The sequence below is a fragment of the Athalia rosae genome, chromosome 6 (assembly GCF_917208135.1).
Source record: "Athalia rosae chromosome 6, iyAthRosa1.1, whole genome shotgun sequence".
Classification (NCBI taxonomy): Eukaryota; Metazoa; Arthropoda; class Insecta; order Hymenoptera; family Athaliidae; genus Athalia; species Athalia rosae.
In genome coordinates, this window is record NC_064031.1 from 1,319,554 (window position 1) to 1,340,089 (window position 20,536).

Here is a 20,536-nt window from a genome sequence, read left to right on the forward strand (position 1 = left end):
GAAAAAAAATGAAACAAAAAGAAATTTTCTCTTTGGAAAATATGATGGACACGCGTTCATTTTTTGCATCGTTTATTCACACGTTGAAGGTGATTATTATTTTATCCATTCGATGTTATTTTTTATTTCATTCTTTCGAATCTATTTTTAGTTTTGTTTGTTTTTTTTTTTGATTCTATACGCGAGTAGGTAATTGTAAATCGTGGATCACTGCAGAAGCCAATAAACTATAGATAAAATAGAAAGATAAAAAAAATTTAAAAAAAAAGCAGCAGCACCATAGGGACGTGTAGCATTGTGTAAAACAGTCGTACTAAATTCTGACTGATTGTGAGATTATTATATCCAACATGGATTCCCTGCATCGCAGGGAGTATACGCTCAACGTAATCCAATTGGTCCTGCATATTACGGGTGAAATAAAGCGAATATTCAATTAATCGAAAATTCGCGGGCACAGAGTATATCGAATGTACCTGTACGTACGTATATATATACATGTGTATATATCTGATTGATAAGGATTCTATGTACAAGCACTATATCTCCACTGTATAGACGAGCCAAAGAGACGAAGAACGTCCTCATTTACGTTCGTAATATATACGTTTATACTATCCACATATATCTATACGTATAATACACCGATGCATCTGTATTTGAGTGAACCTATTGAAAGTAAGGTATGTATATATACCACGTACATATATATCTCAGGGTATAAGATGACGAGATAAAAGCTCCTTACATATAGGTACGTACGAAGTAAAAGGTAAAAGGGATGGTGTTTCAATTAATTATCGTTTCTTTGAGGTGGCGCGCGCCGGTTTATGTGCGTATACCTTATATGTATATATCTTACGTAAGAGAAACTTTGGTAAAATCCCTGTATACGTGTACCCCACGTACTACGTATACATATATACACAAATAAGTATGTAAATAATGCGTATACAATATACATACATATATACCTATGATTCATGTACACGTAATGTAATCAGAAATTCACCTCATCGTCGGATCAAACCAAACCCCCGTAGATTTTACCTATTCCATGCAAAGGGCGGTGCGATTTGGCCCTGTTATTATTATCGTTATACCATCAGCATTATATACACGTCGACTAATTTATATACAACCTGAGCTACATTACAACCGTTTAAAATCATAATTAGTCTCACGGATCAATTGGCGGAACTCCTGTACGACGAGACATTGAAAATTATGGAAAGATTTTTTCTTTCTTTCGACTCCTTTTCTTTTTTTTTTGACAACGCAAATATTTTTTCTTCCAACGCGTCGATCGTTGTCTCATTTTGGAAAGGGAGAAATGAAAAAAAAAATTCATCGATTAAAAGAAGGATAATTTTGTGGCTGCTCCGAAAGGGCGGCAATTGTCTTCCCTTCCTTGAAAGCTCGTCGCGACGCGAACCAAATTGTTGGAATTCGATTCGGGTCCTGTGCCTTATAACGTTATCCCATACGTGTTACCTGGCCATTGTTACATACTTATACATATGTGAGTGCATCGCGCACGTCGAACACATACGCGCGTACCTGTATGTATTTATGAACGGAGTGAATCGCGACGGGGGTTCGAGAAGAGGTGGTTACATTCGAACGGGGTAACGTAACGCAACGTTAGCGTAACGCAATGCAACGCGATGCGATGCGACGCAACGGAACGCAACGGCGTCGCGACGCTTCGCGTGTCATCCGTAGGTACCTAACGTTTCAATTCAACGCGCGTACGAAGGGGGAACCTATTGTCACGCTCCTATTGCTTCTCGTTCTATCCGCACTGGGCGAAGCCGGCGCCAACTAAAGCAAACGGAAATTCTACCGCAGTACTACCATACCGGGTGTGCCGGAAATAATGGACGCCGTTGTCGCATCGTATAGAAAATTAAATTCCCAAACGAAAAGTCCCCAGCCATTTTTCGATCAGACGCACGGATAATTAGTTATTCATTAAAATAAGAAGCCGATCGGGTGCACGCCGACCAATTACCTGTGCGTCCGATCAAAAAATGGCCGAGGACTTTTCGTTTCGGAATTTTACTTTCTACCAGATGTGAGACGCAACGATGGCGCCCGTTGCTCCAGGGACACCCTGTATATCTGCGTTGTTACCGCCCCGTGTAGCGTACAGCCATTCCACGTACGTACATACGTGATATACGGTGCATTTCGTGTCAATTACGTCGCGTCAGTTTCTCGATAAATTTTTCAATTCTTTCCCCCCTACTATTGCTACCTACGTTCGCCTTTCTTTCTCACTTTTCATCGTTTGTTCTTCCAGATCTATTTCACTTTGGTCTTTTTTTCTCTTTTCTCTTTGACGCAGCGATACCCGCACATTCGTAGAACGGAAAACAGGAAATGAAATCTTGAGTAAACTACGTACCCGTGTACATATCTGTACGGGGGTGAGGGTGGGTGGGTGGAGGGGGGGGCGTTAGGGGTGGGTTTCATTTTATTCAGGTATTACGTGTCAAAAGAAAATGGATGGATGGTGGGGATATGAAGAGAGAGCGGCAAAATTTTCCTCTCCAGAGGAAAACCGTACATAAGGCCAATGAAGGTGCACATACTATACTACACATAGGTAAATACGTATTTACCGAATACATATGTACATCTGTATGTGTATAAATAAATTGAAAATTTTTCCTTTTTTTCACCCCTCCGAATTTCACCCTCTCTCGCGAAAACAATTCGCGTGTACCCGTACCTATGTACCGGTATATTTTATCACCGGGTCGCTGTGTATTATGTAATATATCGTAAGTTCGAATAGATTCGACTTCGTAAGTAGCCTTGCGTGGAGTAAGTAAAAAAAAAAAAAAAACTCGAATGAAATAAATAAATAAATAAATGGATGAACAAAAATGGAAACGAGAACGTCGCACAAGAATATGATAATGGAAAAGGAATCGAATGATTTGAGACAGAGAAACAATAAAATGAATAAATAAATATGTACATATGTACCATGCGTGTATACGATATCGTACGTACCTATACGTTACACACGTGTTGTGTAGGAAAAAATTTGTGTGCTTTTCTCTAGAGAAATTATTATATTCAATTTCAAGATCCTCACCTGACGAAATCAACTTTATATTTCGCTTCTTTTCTTTTTATGCAATATTCTTTTCCTTTTTTTTTTCAACTTCTTCCTCCACCTCTCTCCCCTTTCCTATCCTTTATAGGATAAGTTAGTGTATGTATGTACATAGTATATTGTATATACCCCGAGGCATATCGAGTGAATTTCTCTAGAAGAAAACTTTTTACACGTTATATACCACGTATCACGTACTGTATACCACACATAATCTTCAAAAGAAATAGAATTTTCAACCCGGTATATTCGATAGATGATACACGAAATAATAACAACAATATTGAATGAAATGTATATTTAAAAATTGAGGTAATCCGGACGAGGGTAACTATATGTCGACCTGTGCGGAATATCCGTTTCCCTTGATTTCCCTTCTTTTCTTTTCTTTTTTTTTTTTTTCTCGTGTATCCATATTACACGGATATCATATCGAAGCGGGTTTTAATACATAGTTGGTAGTAAATAAGAGTGAAATAGGTATATCCAGGGTTTCACGTGTGGTATACGTACAGTAAATAGATGTTAGCAGAATATACGGGCAGTAAGAACGGTAAACGTCATAAAATTTTGTAATAACGTGGTGCAGCGATGCTGGAACCATCCACTTTTCCATTTTATTATTTCCTTTGTTTTATATTTCGGTCGTAAAGAAAGAAAAAAAAAAATTAACTGAGAAACTGGACGTTCATGTACTACATACGTACGTATGGCGCCTCGTACGTATCGTACGCTAAACAATATAAAGCGAGCGCACTTTGATTTTTTCGAATGATCACGCGAAACGACTGCATAATCTCAAATGCAAAATTGCCATACTGTCACTCCCCGTGTTCACGTATCTGATTGAAATATTTTTGCACAGATCAGCGAAACAGAATCGAGAATCCCAGAGAAAGAAAGAAATAAAGATCAGTTAACGCGACTAGATAAATTATGACGAATTCTTTCATTCGTTCAGTTCCTTCTGAAATTATATTTTTCGCTTAGTTTTTTCTTTCTAAAAAATTTTCCATCCACGCGATCAGAGGAGAAGTGGTCCAGATATCGATTGAAAGAGGTATCGAAGTCTGTTTTTCGATCGCACCTGTTTATCGGGAGAAAAACGGTAAAGAAAAAGAAGAAAAAAAAAAAAACTAAAGGAGAAGAAAAAAGGAAAGAAGAAAAAGAGAACGAACTCTGTGAAGAATTCCGCTTTTTCGGGTGTGTGTATATGAGCCCAAGGGATGAGTTTGGGCATCAGAAGCAGCACGAGCAGATGATTCCTATATCTAGATATTCCCACATATCGTATAGTGTAGGGTCAAAGAGGGAGTCCAAAATTGGACCGGAGAGGAAGGAAAGTGGTGAAAATCTCGCCGTGCACCGCGGATATATATATATACCCACCTACGTATACACACATATAATGTATTACATACACGCGCGCACGCACATTCATAACAACGTTCGTGTGTACCGTGTATATATGTAGAGGGTACACACCGCGGACGCGCGGTATCATACATCATTCCTTTTTCCGACGCCCTCGACGCCCGGGCGTCGGCCATCGGCACCCCGCAACAACCCATTCTTCATCCCCCTGCGTAGTTTGCAGAGCAGCGACGTCGCCGCCGCCGCCGCCGCCGCCGCCACGCCGTGCTCGGTGCAGGGAGAAGACAAAAAAAAAAAAAAATGGAGCCCAGAAAAAAGGAAAAGGAAAAAAAACGCGACGCCGCGACGAAACGTGAAAAACTGTTCGACCGCCAAATTTATATTATTATTGTTATGCAGGTTGTTATACGGAGCGACACCTGAGCCATGCAGCCGTCCACGCAACCCCTCGAATTTTTCTTTTCGTTCCTTTTTTTATTTTTTTCTAAATTCTATTCCTCATCGATTTTCCATCGATGCGCGCGGCGTGGGTAAATATTTTATCTCGAAACGTCTAATTTTATTTTTCAATCTCTTTGTTTTTCATCCCTACAGGTATGTGGGCATTTCTTCCCCCTCTTTCGTTCCTTTTCTCCGTCGAGGAAAAGGTCGTTTCGTAGTGAAAAAAAGGTGGAGAAGAAAAAAAAAAAAAAGAGGAATAAAAAAGGAGAAGAAAAAATGTATTCAAATAGTTCGTAATGCTCGCGGTTCACGCGTTGCAATCAGTCGGGTATAAGGTAAACGTAGGTATTGCGAGGAGGAGCGCTCGAGGGTGTCGGAGGTTAAGTTCTTCTCCGGGGGGCGCGAAGTGGTTGGAACTTGCGAGGGGGATGAAAAAAGATTTAAATACGTTTTACTCCCGCTCCTCGGTGAGGGGAAACAATGCGAAAGTAGTTGAGTATCAGGTTATACTCTGATAATACATAATACAGATATACCTGACTGCAGCCACTCTCCTCTCTCGCAATTAGCATATCTATGAGCAATTAGAAATTAACATTAAACTTTCTCAATCCATACAACGAACAATATCCCAACACTCGAACCGTTTACTGCGTTAGATAATGACAACGGTCGTCATCCTCAAATTAAATTCATCCGATGTACACAGACGTGGTATACATATATACAATAAAATATTCACCCGATTAAGTTCAACATTATTTTATAATCATGATCCTCCGAGTCATGTACTCGATATTCGTCTTTCGCCCGATTTCTTGTTACTTTTTATTTTTTTTCACGACTGCATATATTTTTATATGCGTGTACACCTATGTATCTATTTATACACACGTATACGTATACAACAGATATAATGACTGCAGCGGATCACGTACGAAAAAGCTCGAAGGGTTGAATTTTGAGGGAGGGGGGCAGTGGGGGGGCAGATAGATAGGAATTGGAATTGAAATGAAAATGAAACTCCCGCGTCGGCCGTCGTTTCGTCGGCACGTTTAACATCACGTACGGGATATTTCTCTTCTCTAACGTTTTCACAACTGATTTTATTAAAACGTACCTACCTATGTATTATACCTATGTACCCACCTCAGCACCTATATACCTATACCACCTCTCGGGGGAACGTTATAAGGAGTACGCGACTGAAATAAATCTACCATTTTTATAAGAAAAAAAAAAAAACCAGCAAACAAACAAAAAAAATCACTACACATTTTCGTGTACGCGAATATTTTCAATTGCAAAAAATTACAGGACATTTTCGATTGAAGAAGAAAATTTTCACGCCAATTAGATGCCTAAATTGTAAAAAGAAAAAAAAAATAAACGAAGCATTTAGGAGAGAAAGGGTCGGCTTGTACCTGTGTTTGGAAAAAAAGCAGAATTCGGCTCATATTTATGGGCGATTTTCTTGGTCCCGTAAGCGTCGAAGGTTGTCGCCGATCAGGGCGAAACTCCCATAATGCGCACCCTTACGGTTCAAGGCTACGGGATATGTTACCAAATTCGAAGGAACGGGGACATCCACCGTTCCGAGGATACGCACAATACATAAGATCTCGCGGGGACGAAGGGTCGTCGTTCGCGAGAATCGTGAAAAGGTTGTCACTTTTCTGCCTGACTCTCGTTCGCAACCTTTCATTCCCTTCTCTTTTTTTTTTTCATTTAATTTTTTTCCCGCCCCTCTTCGCCAAAGTCGGACCCCTCCGCACGTCGTAAGGGTGCCAAAAACTACGTGATACTGTATGGGCGCGCTTTTCACGTCAAATCTAAAAAAATCGTGACACGGCAAAACCGAAAAAAAATAAGAATCGTTCACAACACCAGGTACGTATCGTAGTGTGTCCGATTTTTGGCATTTGGTTATCTCCTTCTTTTCGGGAGGAATTTTTGACGCGGTTTTTTGGTTCGTTGAAAGCCATTTTTGGGGAAAATTCTGAGGCATTCGGTTACAGTTAATTGGTTACTCTGGTTTCACGGTGTACAAGTTTGGTAAATGTATACCGTGCATGTGTTCTATGGTATTACATGTATATATGTGCTAGATTCGGATTGTTAGATAATAGCGATTCTTGTCAAACCGTAATGTACCATAGTTTAGTTGACACTAACTCGTGCATTTCAAGAATTCCAAGGATGACGTGGGTAGGAAACAGACTCCATAAGTTTTGATTACGCGTACTGTACATAGATATATATTATATACAGGTAAATACACGCACACACACTTATTTACCTAGCTGTCCCACTATACGCCATGTACACCGTACGTATACCCACCTATTTATAGTTTCCCAAAAGCGCTTTATATATTCCAGATCATGGCCACTGTTTGGATAATTATTGTTACAATTTCTATCGCTACATGTACAACTCAGGTATACGCGTGTGTACGATATACATATGTACTAACTATGTGCTATTGTCCGACGATAACAATAGAATTAATTACTAGGCTCGTTCGCTTGTAACTACAAATTGTCACACTCCCTCTAATAATCCGTCAGCTATGTGCATACCTACCTACGGAACGACGATTAGCGCGCGCCAATTGTTAACCGAAAAACAACAACAACAACGACAACAACAAAAACGAACCTTCGTACAAATCTATGTGAAATAACCGAAATAATTAAAAAAAAAAAAACAAATCTGAAATCAAAATCGGAACGAGAATTTTCTTTCTCTTTTTCCAAATTTATTATTCCTTTCTCAGGCCATGCTCCGTTGCAACGCCGCCATCTTCTCGACGACGATAAAAATTTTCACGACCCTACGTTACGTACGTCGGGATATAAGGCTGAAGAAAATCCGTACACGTACAAGAAAAAAGACAACATTGAAGAGGAAGAGAAAAAAGAAAATTGAGAGAGCAAAAGTAAGAAGGAATGAAACGAGCTATATTAAAAAAACTAGCGTCGGCGTAAATTCGTGTATTTTATGAGTAGATGTGCCAGAAGTAACGGGTGCCTCATTGGCTTCCTATTTTAATCGATAATTAATTATCTACACGTCTGATCAAAAAAACGGCTGAGGACTTTTCGTCTCAGAATTCTATTCTCTATCCGATGAAACAATGGTGTCCGTTATACTTACGGCACACCCATACAGATGGGTATGTATAAAGTCAATCCCCGTCAGTTTCTCCATCTCCATTGCAACCGAGTTTTATCCTCGTTCTTTATAACTATGTACCTAGGTATGTACTAACATACCAATGCCGGTTTTTATTACAACCTACCTATACGAAAGTCGGGATGGTGTTTCAACTAGAGCAGAATGAGCCAATGAAAATAGGAAGTAGTGTCGGAAATGGGTCATATTATACTGTAGGTCAGGTTAGATGAAGGGGGACGAGGGTGACTGGAATCTTCTTCCCGCAGGAGAACCAGACGCCGCGTCGCGAGGGATGCGGATTTTTCGGAAATTAAATGAAATAAAAAATTGGTATGTATAGAAAAATAGGAAAGAAATAATTTCAATTGGCATGAATTAAAAAGGCCGTAACCCAAAAAAGTGTGAAATTTTCTCTTCCGTTTCTTTCCGTGCCCGTGTAGAAAAAAAAAAACCAAATCACAGTTCGCCAATAATTTTTCTAATTTTCAATCCTTCTCGGGATAAATGTACGTAATATACACTTCAATATCTTCTCATAAAGTACATAGATATCTATACAGACGTTGCATACGTATATACATATTGTATATATTATTATATACGTAGGTACATAGACATGCGGTGGAGTGTAAACTATTTACGACATTCGGGGGGTCTGAGACTTCGGACCGAACGACCCTTGGAATCTGGTTGACACGAACGTAAACGAATCGATTCCTACGACGTTGGATAAGGGAAGATGACGGGGGTGGTGGGTGGGGGGGTGGGTCGCAAGAGATTCCGGAAAACTAAGAAGGGTGCAAAGAGAGGGATGGACTCTGCAGGCCCGCGGATTCTTAGAGGAAAAAAACAAGAAGGGAAAAAAAAGCAAAAAGAAGAAGAGGGTTTATTTGATTCCGAAATCCGTATACCATAAGCAAATCTCTTTCGAAGAGAAATACACGAAAGGAAAAAGAAAAAATGAAGAGGTAAGAAGAAAAAAGAAGGGAAAAAAAAGACCCAACGACGGCGCGAAAGCACGATATAAAAAACGAGCTTTTGATCGTGTAACCGGATACTTTTTTTCTTGTATATATAATTTTTTTTTTCTTTCTCATTTTTACGTTACGCAGCAGCAGACGATAATATTCGAAACCACGAAGGGAAGCGGGTACAATTTTTCGCGATAAAAAAAACCCCAACGTTTTTTGTTCGGATGTAAAAAAAGATTAGAGAAAAAAAATTACTAAACAAACGTATAAAAATTTATATTTTCGAAAGCTTTTCAAAGATATTTCCTGCAGAGTGTACATGATAAATTTATGGATTTGTCATGTCGTATTAATTTCGCTTGAGAAACCTTTTTTTTTTTTTTTTTTTTAATTTTATTTTCAAAAGTTTTCTGAAATAAAAGCTTTTCGCATAACATATCTGCATCGATGAGCTGTAAAAAATGCGATGGAAGAAAAAAAACAGTGACAGCGAATGATTTTTTCGGTGAAATAACGAAAAACCAAACGAAAGAGAATAAAAATGAATGAAATAAAGTGAAATAGAAACTACGAAAGCCATAAGGGTGCATACGGTTTTATGCGGAATATCACGTTTCTCTACTCGTGTAGTTTGTGTAACACATTTTCTTCCGAAGCTGCAAGTTACTCGTGGTATGTATGGGTGATTCCACACGGCATCGACCACTTTTATAGCCACCCCTTTTTCATTTTTTTCTACCCCACTAAAGACGATTTCAGCAAAATCAAAAATAAAAAGTGGTCGATTTAACATGGAATGCCCCAAACCTGTACTCTAGATTTCCACCCACATTGCACATGTATACGCGAATGTGTCTGGGTATTAGAAAAATTTGTTGTAAAGTATTTTTTCTTCTCTTTCCTCCACCTTGTTTTCTCTCAATTGTTTTACTATTTTCCTTCCTTGAGAAAGAATTGCGACTAGGGTCGCGCGCGCGACCATTCTTCCTTTTCTCTAACTTAGCTGCCGCAGGAACTTCAGCATCGGGTTATTTTGTAACGCAATTGCTGCTGCTGCTGCAGTACGAGAAACAAAATAACCAAAACCAAAACCAAAAAAAGAAAACGAATAAAACTTTTTCGAAACGAACTACCGTATAAGTTTACCTGTGTAACGTGTCCACGTACACGAGTAATACGTTAGGTACACGTCGAAGAAAACTAGACTCTGTTATGAAAGCTTTTCACAATTTTCATATTTTTTAATAAGCTTTTGTACCGACCGCTCGATGACGCAAAGGAAGCAAATGCTGCAGATGAATAAGATCACAGAAAAAAATAAATAAATAAATAAACTTTAGGTCATCGGATGCCCTTTACTCGAATTCACTTGGGACACCCTATGGTTATATTGGGAATCTGGAGCAGTGTAACAAAATTTCGGCATATTACCCACTCGCAGCGGCTCTTATAGTTCAAGGGGTTTTACGGAAGGTAGAGGAATAGGTAGGTTAAGTACCACGTGTATGTGAAATTACATAAAATGTACATACGTATATGTATCAACGTATATGAAAAAGCAGAAATGGCGTTGTTGTAACTGTAGCCGTGTAATGCGGCGTCATCGGGTAGAAGCGTTTGAACGTTTAAAAAGGCACGTTGTACGCGGTGTGGTCATAAAAAAAAGAGGGGTGAAAAACGGGATAAAGCGAGGCGAAAGTGAGGTAAGGTGGAAGGTATGTGAGCGCTTTTAGGGCAACGACCAATACGCGATGATGTACCTGAGCGGTACGAACCTTTCTTCACCTGCAGCGGAGAGAAAACTCTCGTTTTCGCCCATGCCGAGCGGAGCGAAAGCGCTCGTTATCGCTCTCGGTGCACGATACACCGTCGTTCGTTGATTAATTTTCTCTGTTTCCGTAGGACAATATTTTTTTCTTTCTCCATATTTTTCGTTTTAGCTTCACAGAGGGTTTTTTTTTATTCATTCTCTCTCTCTCCCTCTGTCATCGAACGGCGTTGAGCGCGTAAAACCGAAAAGTAATTTGAAGAAAAGCTGAGCAAAGACCATGGTGTGTAAGAGTAAGAAAAAAAAATAAAAAAAAAAGAGTACAAACATTACACATAGAATGCGTACATATATATCTCTACATATATAAAAGGAAGGAAATTGAATGGGGGTTTTGTCAGTCACGCGATTCGTGGAGAGGGTAAGAGACTGAGAGAGAGAGAATAAAATTCTTTTTCAAAAAAACAAAGGAAAATAATAAAAAACGAATAATGAGAGAAGAGAAAAATAGGAAGACAGAAAGAAAAACGTGAATAAAGCTCGTGCAGAACCTCCGAAGCAAAGGAAACCGGGGGGGGGGGAGGGGGAGGAGGAGGAGGAGGAGAGAAAAAGAAGAGGAGCAAGGAAGAGTAGAAGGTTCTGCAGGATTCCTCATCCTATATATCCCCGGCATATAATATAGCTATATAGAAAGGTTAGAAACAGGGGTGAGAAAGTTTTAATGTCAGGTTGCGCGAACGAGATTGGAGTGAACGGAAGACACTGCAGGGATATGGTTATATAGCTTCGCTTCTCTCCTCCTCTCTCGGCATCGGGCGGGCAAGGGATACGAATAAGGGTGTGTAGGGCGGGGGGCAAGGGGGCGGGGGACGAAACGGGGACAGGGGGCAGAAAGATCTCCTCTTTTTCCCGAGGGATCGCTTACGCTAATCGCTGTGACTACAGCCTCCCCCGTCTCTTTCTCGTGTATATATATAGGTACGTATATGTATACGTAGCCCATTTTCTCAGCTTCGATATCATTTTCTCTCTCGCTTTTTCATTTCTTACAAGCCACCCCACCCCACCCCACCCACGACCCCGACCTCCACGGGCACCTCCACCTTTACCGTACATCGCACCCTAATCCCGATGCAACGGCAAAAGTAAGGTGGAGTATTTATATACCTGTGTGTACATATGTACGTGTCTATGTACAGTACATATGTATATATGTACATCTGTAAAATACATAGCTCTAATACGTGACCCATCGCTGAGTGAGTATCCCCTGCACACGCATTGGGCGGACGAAAGATATACGCGACCGATTTGATCGTTCGCGGGTAGAATCGACAAAGACGTATCCAATAGTGGTACGGATGCCCGTGTACGGTATATACCTGTAAGTATATACCCGAAGAACTTCGTCCGAAGGAAAATATATTTTCAGAAATTTTCAGCACAGAGTCGAAGAAGGTGGAATTTTCTTTTTACTCATCTCGCTATCTTTCCGTCGTTACGTTACACCGTGTAATTTGTTATCTCCATTTTTGGTTTTGGTTTTTCATTTCCCCCCCCGCCTAAAAAATTGTTCGATATTTCACACTTCGTTCGTTTGATCCTCGTCGCGATTTGGATCACTTTTTGACAAACGGGGAGAGGGAAAAAATATATATTTTTCGAAGAGTACAAATAATTGGAGTTATTGTAACGGCGCGAGATACGCGAGGAAATAAAAAAATACACCTATGCGCGAAAAAGGGAGAGAGAGAGAGAGAGAGAGTGGGAAGGAGAGTATAAAGTATAAAGTGAAGTATAGAGTTAAAATATATAAGCGCTTCTCCGGCAAAGAGTATAAGAGAACCTCCTTCCCGTTGAACTGGATTTGCATAGATATAGGTTTGAAATTCATGAAAAATTCATAGAATAAATGGCGCATTAGTTAGAATTATCTTTTCTTTACTGCCAATAAGTTATTATATTATCACAGCTGCAACGGCATGGGCAAGAGAATGACGGTGGTCGGCCAGATATACATTTTTTTTTTTCTTCATTTTCAAAAGAAACGGCCTCTTTTTGTCGCCAACGTAGAGTTGCACGGATATTTTTCGAATGTTCGTTAACAAATTCGTCGGTCATCAAAAATTTTTTTGTTTCCAATGACATTGACGTTGATGAAGGTAAAAATAATGATGTTCGGAAACGAGACATTGCGAATACGTTTCGTTTGAAGTATAGAATGGAACGCGAATTTGAATAATAAAATAGAAAAAGAAAGAAAGGAGAAAAAGAAGAAAAATCGTGTGTCGGCGCGAATAAATTTCCCGTAGATAAAACTAGTTAAACTTTATATCATAATAATGTACATGGGGAATGAGATAATTTGTTTACTCCGTGTATAAATATACAGATATAAGTATACGACGGTATGTGGTATTTGTAAATTCAACTGTTACACGTGCACAGTGAAACTTATAATTTATATAAGTGTACGAAGAAATGAATTTCAAACACTCCGTCATCTATTTCTATCTTCTTCTATTTTTTTTTTTATTTTGTTTTTTTTTTTATTTTCTCTTCTAGTTTCGAGTCACGAGTTTAAAACTTTCGCCGCAAGAGCATTCGTCTTCTCTCGCTAGCGTATACACAACGTATACACCGCAAACTTAATGGCGAACGTTCTTCTTCTCGCATTGTTGCATTAACTGCCCTCGGGGAAATTAGCGATTATATCAAATAATTTATACCTGAAGAATATACATAAATTAGGGTGGACGATTTTTTTTTCTCCTACTACCGAGTAAAACTTATTCCACGTCCGATTCCCTCTGCGAATTAGGTATTCGAAAATTTTTACAGCCCAATTTCTCGTTTGGCTCTAATTCACCTATGTGCAATTTGTTAAGTTTGAATAATTCCTCCAAAATTTTATTAAAGTTGAAAAAATTTGGAGCGACTTTTAGAAACCGAAAGATCGACTTGAAATTTTCAGAATCTCCATCATTTTTAACCTGGTATATAACGGAATGACGATTCAATTTATGGAATTTTTTTTAAAATCTTGAGCCACTGTTGAAAATAAAAAAACTTTATACCGATATATTTCCACGGAAGACTAGACAAAAAAATCGTCGTTCTCTTCGGCCACCCTATAAGGTATACATACGTTGGAAAATTGGGGTTAAAATCTGGAGCGAAGTATATATGGCGTATACAGGTATATCTACGTAGGTAGTACAGCATATTACTATGCTAGAGAAGTCCGTAATCAGAGAGGAAACTATCCCAATAATACGAGCTGCCCGCAAACGTTTCCAAGTTTGACCATTTTCCCTTCAGGTACATAAGTATAGTATGTACGTACATGCCCATGTACGATATACGTATAGATATGCCAAAGGAATTCAACCGCCACGCTGGCTAGGTATTTGGAATTGCAAATCTGGACAGTCCGTTTAACCCTTTTACTCCTACGTGTGTCTGAGTCTAAATACTTTCGTTATATACATACTACAAATACTTATAAGTTATATAATAACTATATAAATGGTATATAGTAACCGTAAAAACCGGAGGAGTCCCAATTATCACTTTTTCTTACAAATTCAGAAGAAAAAAAAAACTCCTTCTTCAAATAAATTTCTGCACACTTGCGATGAGATTGAAGAATGAAAATCGTGTCGAAAAAGCAAGAAAAATAAATTCGTGAACGAAAATTTCCCTCGCCCGTTGCGTGCAATAGATGAAAATCAGGATCACATGGTGAATTTAAAAGGTCGATCTTTTGCTGACCCCGCGTAAGGGTGGGTATATAGGGATAAATAACCGTATCGTCGATCTGCATGGAAATAAATAAGGCGATCCGTATCGCTTATCTCCGTAAAGCAGGAGATATCCCGAAGGAATAAGAAGATTCCATTTTATTTGTTCATTTATTTATTTACTATTATTACTTTTCTATTCCGCAGCCCACGATTCTCGTCGAACGCGTGGTGCGTACCATGGAAATAAATAATCGAGTAGGTATCCGAATATACGAGCTGACACAAGGGTGTAACCCGCGAAAAATAACCCTGTTGACGAAAAAAAATAAATAAATAAAAAGAACAAAGTAGAAAAACTTTTTCGCCGTACAGTTTCAATTTTAATTTAAGTTCGAGTAGTTGTTTTTTTTTTTTCTTACGTTTCTTTTCCTCAACTTTTTCATCCACCCCGAACACCGAGGGGAGAATAAGAAAAGCAAAAGAATGAAAAAAAAAAATGGGAGAACAAGTGAGTGAGTAAGTGGTTAAAGTGAAAGGAATTTCGTTCCGAATTTCGTCGAGAGCGAGACTTGTTGCTATCGAAAGCCGTGACTGATCCGGAGTTAAGAAGGTGGTCTTATACAGTTTTGGGGGATGGTTCATCCGCTCGACGAGGATCGACTCTGAGTAAAATGAGGGGGAAAGATTTGAGTAGGTATATATCACCGAAAATCGTCCATTCGAAGAACGGATATACGTCGCAAGGGAGAGAGAGAGAAAGATAGGAAGATCGTGAGAAGAAAAAAAAACCCTAATAATAATAATAATAACAATAATAATAAAGGGAAGAAAAGGTAAACGTCGTTAATCAAAACGGCTGTAAGAAATAAATTTTCCACTCAGCAAATCCGATAATAGATAATCTCTCGCGGTAAGGGTAGAAAAAAAGAAACGAATGAAAATGAAGGAAGAAGAACGAACGTATAGGGGTGGGCGAAAAAAAACCTCTGCGCTTACCGCGTATCGTCATCTTTCTCCTTTTTTTTTTCCATCCCCTTCAATTTTTGACGCGTAAAGTTATTCGCGTTTGAAAAGGAACCAAAAAAAAAGAAAAAAAGAAAGAAAAAGGAAAAAAGGCAAAGGGGAGAGAAAAAAAAAGGTCGAAGCTCGATTTGCAGACTGCAGCGGCAGGGGGTAGGTTTTTGCTTATATATCCTAATCAGAAGATTTCTCGTCCGTCCCAACTGTGACAGGGGTGCTAATGGAAGCGGATGGAAGTAGGACGACGAGGGTGAGGGGGAGGAGGAGGGGGTCGGGGGGTGGGGGGTGGAGGACAGGGTAGGTGGCTAGGTAAAGTATATAAGGTAAGCGCGCCCCGGTGAATCATCTGTTGGGTGTCGGACCAGCCCAACCGTGTCGGAAGGCTCATTTTTCACGGAGCTCACGCTGTACGCAGAGGCGCGTTTCTCGCGACGCCCCTAAATTCACCCGTCCCACGACCCGGCACACGCGTTTCTACGCGCACGGTGTACGCTCCTAAGCGAGCACGCGTTCCGCGGGGTTCGAACGGAGGAGAGAAAATTTTTGAGAATAGAAAAAAAATGCGGAACATTCTTACGCGGAATAAAGCAGAGGAAATTTCTCTTTCACACCCCAAACGCCGGGTTCGTTCGCTCACCCTCCCTTTCGCCTAACCCTTGACTCGCCAAGGTCACTTTCTGCACGTACCTACATTTCGCTAATTAGTTAAACCCTAGAATTAACTTGACGGTTAAATTATTGTAGAAATTCGGTGTGTGTATATATATATACACGTATAGATAGAGGTGTATGTGTACACAGTCTCTTATGTACGACGTTAAGTCTTCGAATAGCTGTACATACATGTACGTATATGTATAGGTATATAAGGTGAGGGAGGAGGAAGAGAGCACTGCGTAGTCACGTTAGCCGGTGTTAGACGGGCGGAAATTAGGGGTGGGTGCTACTGGGTACTTTGAACGGGGGTTAATTTATTCAGTCTAATCCAACGGCCATAGAATCTGCAGATGAAAATTTATGGGCCAGTTCGTAGTTACCTCCTGTACCACCCCCCGTACCCCCCGTACCCCCCAAAGTTCTATACCACCTTTGCAGCAAATCGATAAGTATAGAACCTTATGTACAGTTATCCGTCTTACGGTATATCTACACGTGGCTATGTGGCGCGTTTACATAGCCGGTGCATGTACGAGTATCAAGCGAACAGGGTAAGAGGTCAAGGTCCCGGTCATCCCTTGTTGTTCGGAAATTTTCTTCGTCGATTATTTTCAATTTTTTAAAAATAATGTTTGAAGAAATTGTAATAATAAAAAACGAGCTGATAAAAAAATAATCGAATAAATTTTTTGATTACTTACATATAGGTGTATGCGTGCGTGGATCTTGATGTCCATCGATGATCGATCGACCGATTGACTGAAAATAATAAAATCATTATTAGATCGAGGTGCGAAAATACGCAGATACAGGTGGGTGGGTAGTCGTTGCGGAAACGATTGTGAGGAGCGAATTTTCGTGTCAAAGAATGGAGGAGGAGCGAAAAAAGGGGAAGAAAATCGCGGAGGAAAAACGTGTTTTTCTTCGGTACTGCGTGCGCAAAAGACGCGGCTAGTTACTATCACTTGTTGAATGCAGTCTTGATTCGCAATCGATGATTCGGCGCGCGCGCGCGTCGGTCGTTATCTCTTTTCGGTATTTTTAAAAAACTCGAAAAGGTCGACAAAAAAGGGTGAAAATTTGTGCTTCTAGACCAGAAGACCCCCTTACCAAATTTTCCTAAGATTCCGCATTTTCACCCCTGAGTCCCGCGTGGCTGAATATAATTTTTCACCTCACGTAATTATTAATTTTTCGCTTTTTTTTTCAAATTTTCACTCTCGTCGCGACCGCACCCTCATGACGGAGCGGTCGTACTTTTGCGAAATTTTTTTATTTCCGTTTCAGCGCGGATTAAAAAATGTTTCCTCCGAACTTCCATTTCGGATTGACGTATTACACGGTTCGCGCGTATCGTACACGCTCGTAGGTACCGTTATTTTTTATTTCATATTGACAGGAGCTGTCACAAGAAGGGTCTGAAACGCGAGCGCATATTTTCGCCAAAAAGTTGGAGGCGCTGATCAAATGTGTTTCGAATAGAAATAAGACGCGAAAAAAAGTGTAGGAAAGAAGGGAGAAAAATTTATCCACATATCCGAACGATAGTACATACACGTATGTATAACTGAGGTATATATATTCACCGGGTCATGTATTATGCATTTGGTAGACAGGTAGGTAGACGTCTCGTTGATATGTAACGCCGCATTATTATATATTTACTTCGAGGTGAGGTAAAAATATTTTCGAGAAGAATATACGCGGTAAGGAGAAATCAAGTATATTTGAATAATTGATATAAAATAGATATCTATATATGTATAGATACATATAATTTTTTTATGTAGACGCGGTGTCAGGTGGTATCATAGCTTTGAATTTGCCCTGCGGATCGTTGCTCGTCAATATTTTTTCATTTTTAGTCTTTATTTTACATCATTGTTTCTTTCTTTATTTTCGGAAACACCGGCCAATTATCTGTCGGTGCGGTGTGAAATATCAATTTCGAAAATAACAAAAACGAAAAAAAAACATACGGAGAAATGTGATATAAATTTCTAAAGTACATGAGATGTATAAATGTATATGATAATAATGATTGAATAAAAAGGAAAAGAAAAAAACTACGAACTTTGTTATTTCACATCAGAATTTTTCATTCCTTTTTTTATTTTTTATTCATTTAAATTTTACCCTCACGCTGTACCGTGTATAGCCGAGTCCAGTGAGGTATATCTACACAAAATCCGATATCTGAACTGACGTGCAAAAAAAAAGCAGAAAAAAAAAAAACGTATTAGGAAGAAATTCGAAAAAAAATGAGAAGAAAAAACATGGAAAACCAAAATGAATAAATAAAAAAGATGAGAAGGAAAAAAAAACAGGAAAATACTCGGAAAAAATCGAATCACCACGAACGAACGCGGGTGAAAAACTACAGCTGGGCATACGCCCCGTGGCTATGTACGTACGTACGTACAGAAGTGTATAGTTGAAAAACAAGAATGAAAAAAAATAAAAAATACGAACAAATAAAGAATCAAAAATACACGTGTATGGATACCCACTCGCGCACGTAGATACACGTGCAGGTGTATAAAGTGTGAACGAAAATCGAATAAAATTTTTGTTCCAATTTTTTTTATTTTTGATTATTAGCTAGGAGCGTTGAAAACTGACGAGTTGTATGTACTACATGGAGTTACGGGTGTAACGTTGGCGTTGAGTATATCGCATTGCATACTCGCATTTTTTCGTTAACTTTCTTTTTGCTTTCACGTCCGCAAAATATGAGGGGTGGTTTTCCACGTGAACTTGATCTGCGGGGTGACGATGACGATGATTGTAATGATTAGACAAAATCTATGAAATTATATAGCTTTATGCAACGAAAATAAATTTCATAAATCAATAAATTATAGATTTTTAAAATAAAAAATTTGTGATCCAACAAAAAACAAGGTATGTTCTTGAGAAAATTTCCAATCAGGTGAAAAAAAAAAATGAGCCCAACGCTAAAGAAGTTAATCCAAAAAAATCCAAAGTCAAAAAACGAAATTGTAAAAAAAAAAGTAGTTCAATGTTCAAGACACGATTGGATAGAAACGGTTACTTGAACGACAATATGTAAAGAGAGCTTTTTTGCAGAACGTTCAATTTCCTACAAAAAAGGTCTTCAAGTTAATTTCGATTACCTGGATGGTTCGGAAGATACGAGTCAAAAATTGCGACGATAGACTTTTCAATATTGGTATTAAGAGTTCAAATTTTCGGAATAACGTTTTTCCGTCATGCCAAATAATATTTGGAGAAAAAAAAAAAATCGTAGATATTTTTAGCGCAGTCCAATACATACATATGTACACGCACGTACATATAGGTGGTTATCTACATACCCTTAACCTTATCCGCGGGGGATATAAGGACTACTGCCAAGGGGGATGAACCGTCGAGCGTGCAGAGAAACATGAGAACGTAAAGGGAGGAAAGAGGACGGAAGGACGGAGGGACGGGGGGGCATGAGTTACGAGGTACGGAGGAGCTCCGCGCTGTTTACCCTTTATTTATGACGAAAGTTTACCCAGATTTTGCGAAAACGCGCCGCATCGTAACGCGGTGCGCGAGTGCGGATGAGAGCGAGAGCGAGCAAGAGCGAGAAAGAGAGAGCGAGGGGGGGGGGGGGGGGCGAAAAGGTACCAAAAAGAGGGAAGAGGGAACACCGCGCGGCCATTTGTTAACCGCCCCCCTGCATCCCCTTCTTCGTTTCTCCGGGTGCAGCCGACCCCCGCTACACCTCGAGCTGTACTTATTCCGTACGTACGGACATGTAGCCCTGTGTACTTTGAAATTAGTTGGTGAAATGGTGAGTTATTTTTTCAACCCTCCGCAGACGGCGAAGATGAACAATACGCGGAGGCGGGAGAACGGGAAATAAAGGGCTAGAATATTCCGCGAAAAAATTGGACACGGTCGTAAAAATTGCACACCTGGTTCGGTTGATCTCGAATCGCTTCGCCGCTTGGCCGCGAAACGATCCACGATCGATCTCGCCGGGTGTACGTGTACCGTACGTACCGAAGGTACGCTGAATCCCGAGCGCGAAACTGCCGGTTTCGTATTAAAAGGGGCTTGATAAAAATAGGACGGTAATTTGCAGAGGGTAACTACTCAACGGCTCAGCTTTATACTCGTAAAATTTCACGCAGCGCGAATCCGTTGCCCATCATCTGTACGGTGTACGTGTTGTACGTAAATACGTATGTACGGTGCGTTGCGCGTAGGGATATATATAAATGTGTACAACGAA

General features: G+C 39.7%; 1 protein-coding gene across 1 annotated transcript in view; it reads right to left on the reverse strand.

Moving 5' to 3' along the window:
• LOC105690744 (irregular chiasm C-roughest protein-like) overlaps positions 1–20,536 on the reverse strand; it is a 172,855-nt gene that overhangs the window by 103,769 nt on the left and 48,550 nt on the right. Inside the window, exon 4 of the mRNA XM_048657255.1 lies at positions 16,989–17,046. The gene's annotated coding sequence lies outside the window, so the exon portion shown is untranslated. The remainder of the gene's footprint in view (positions 1–16,988; positions 17,047–20,536) is intronic.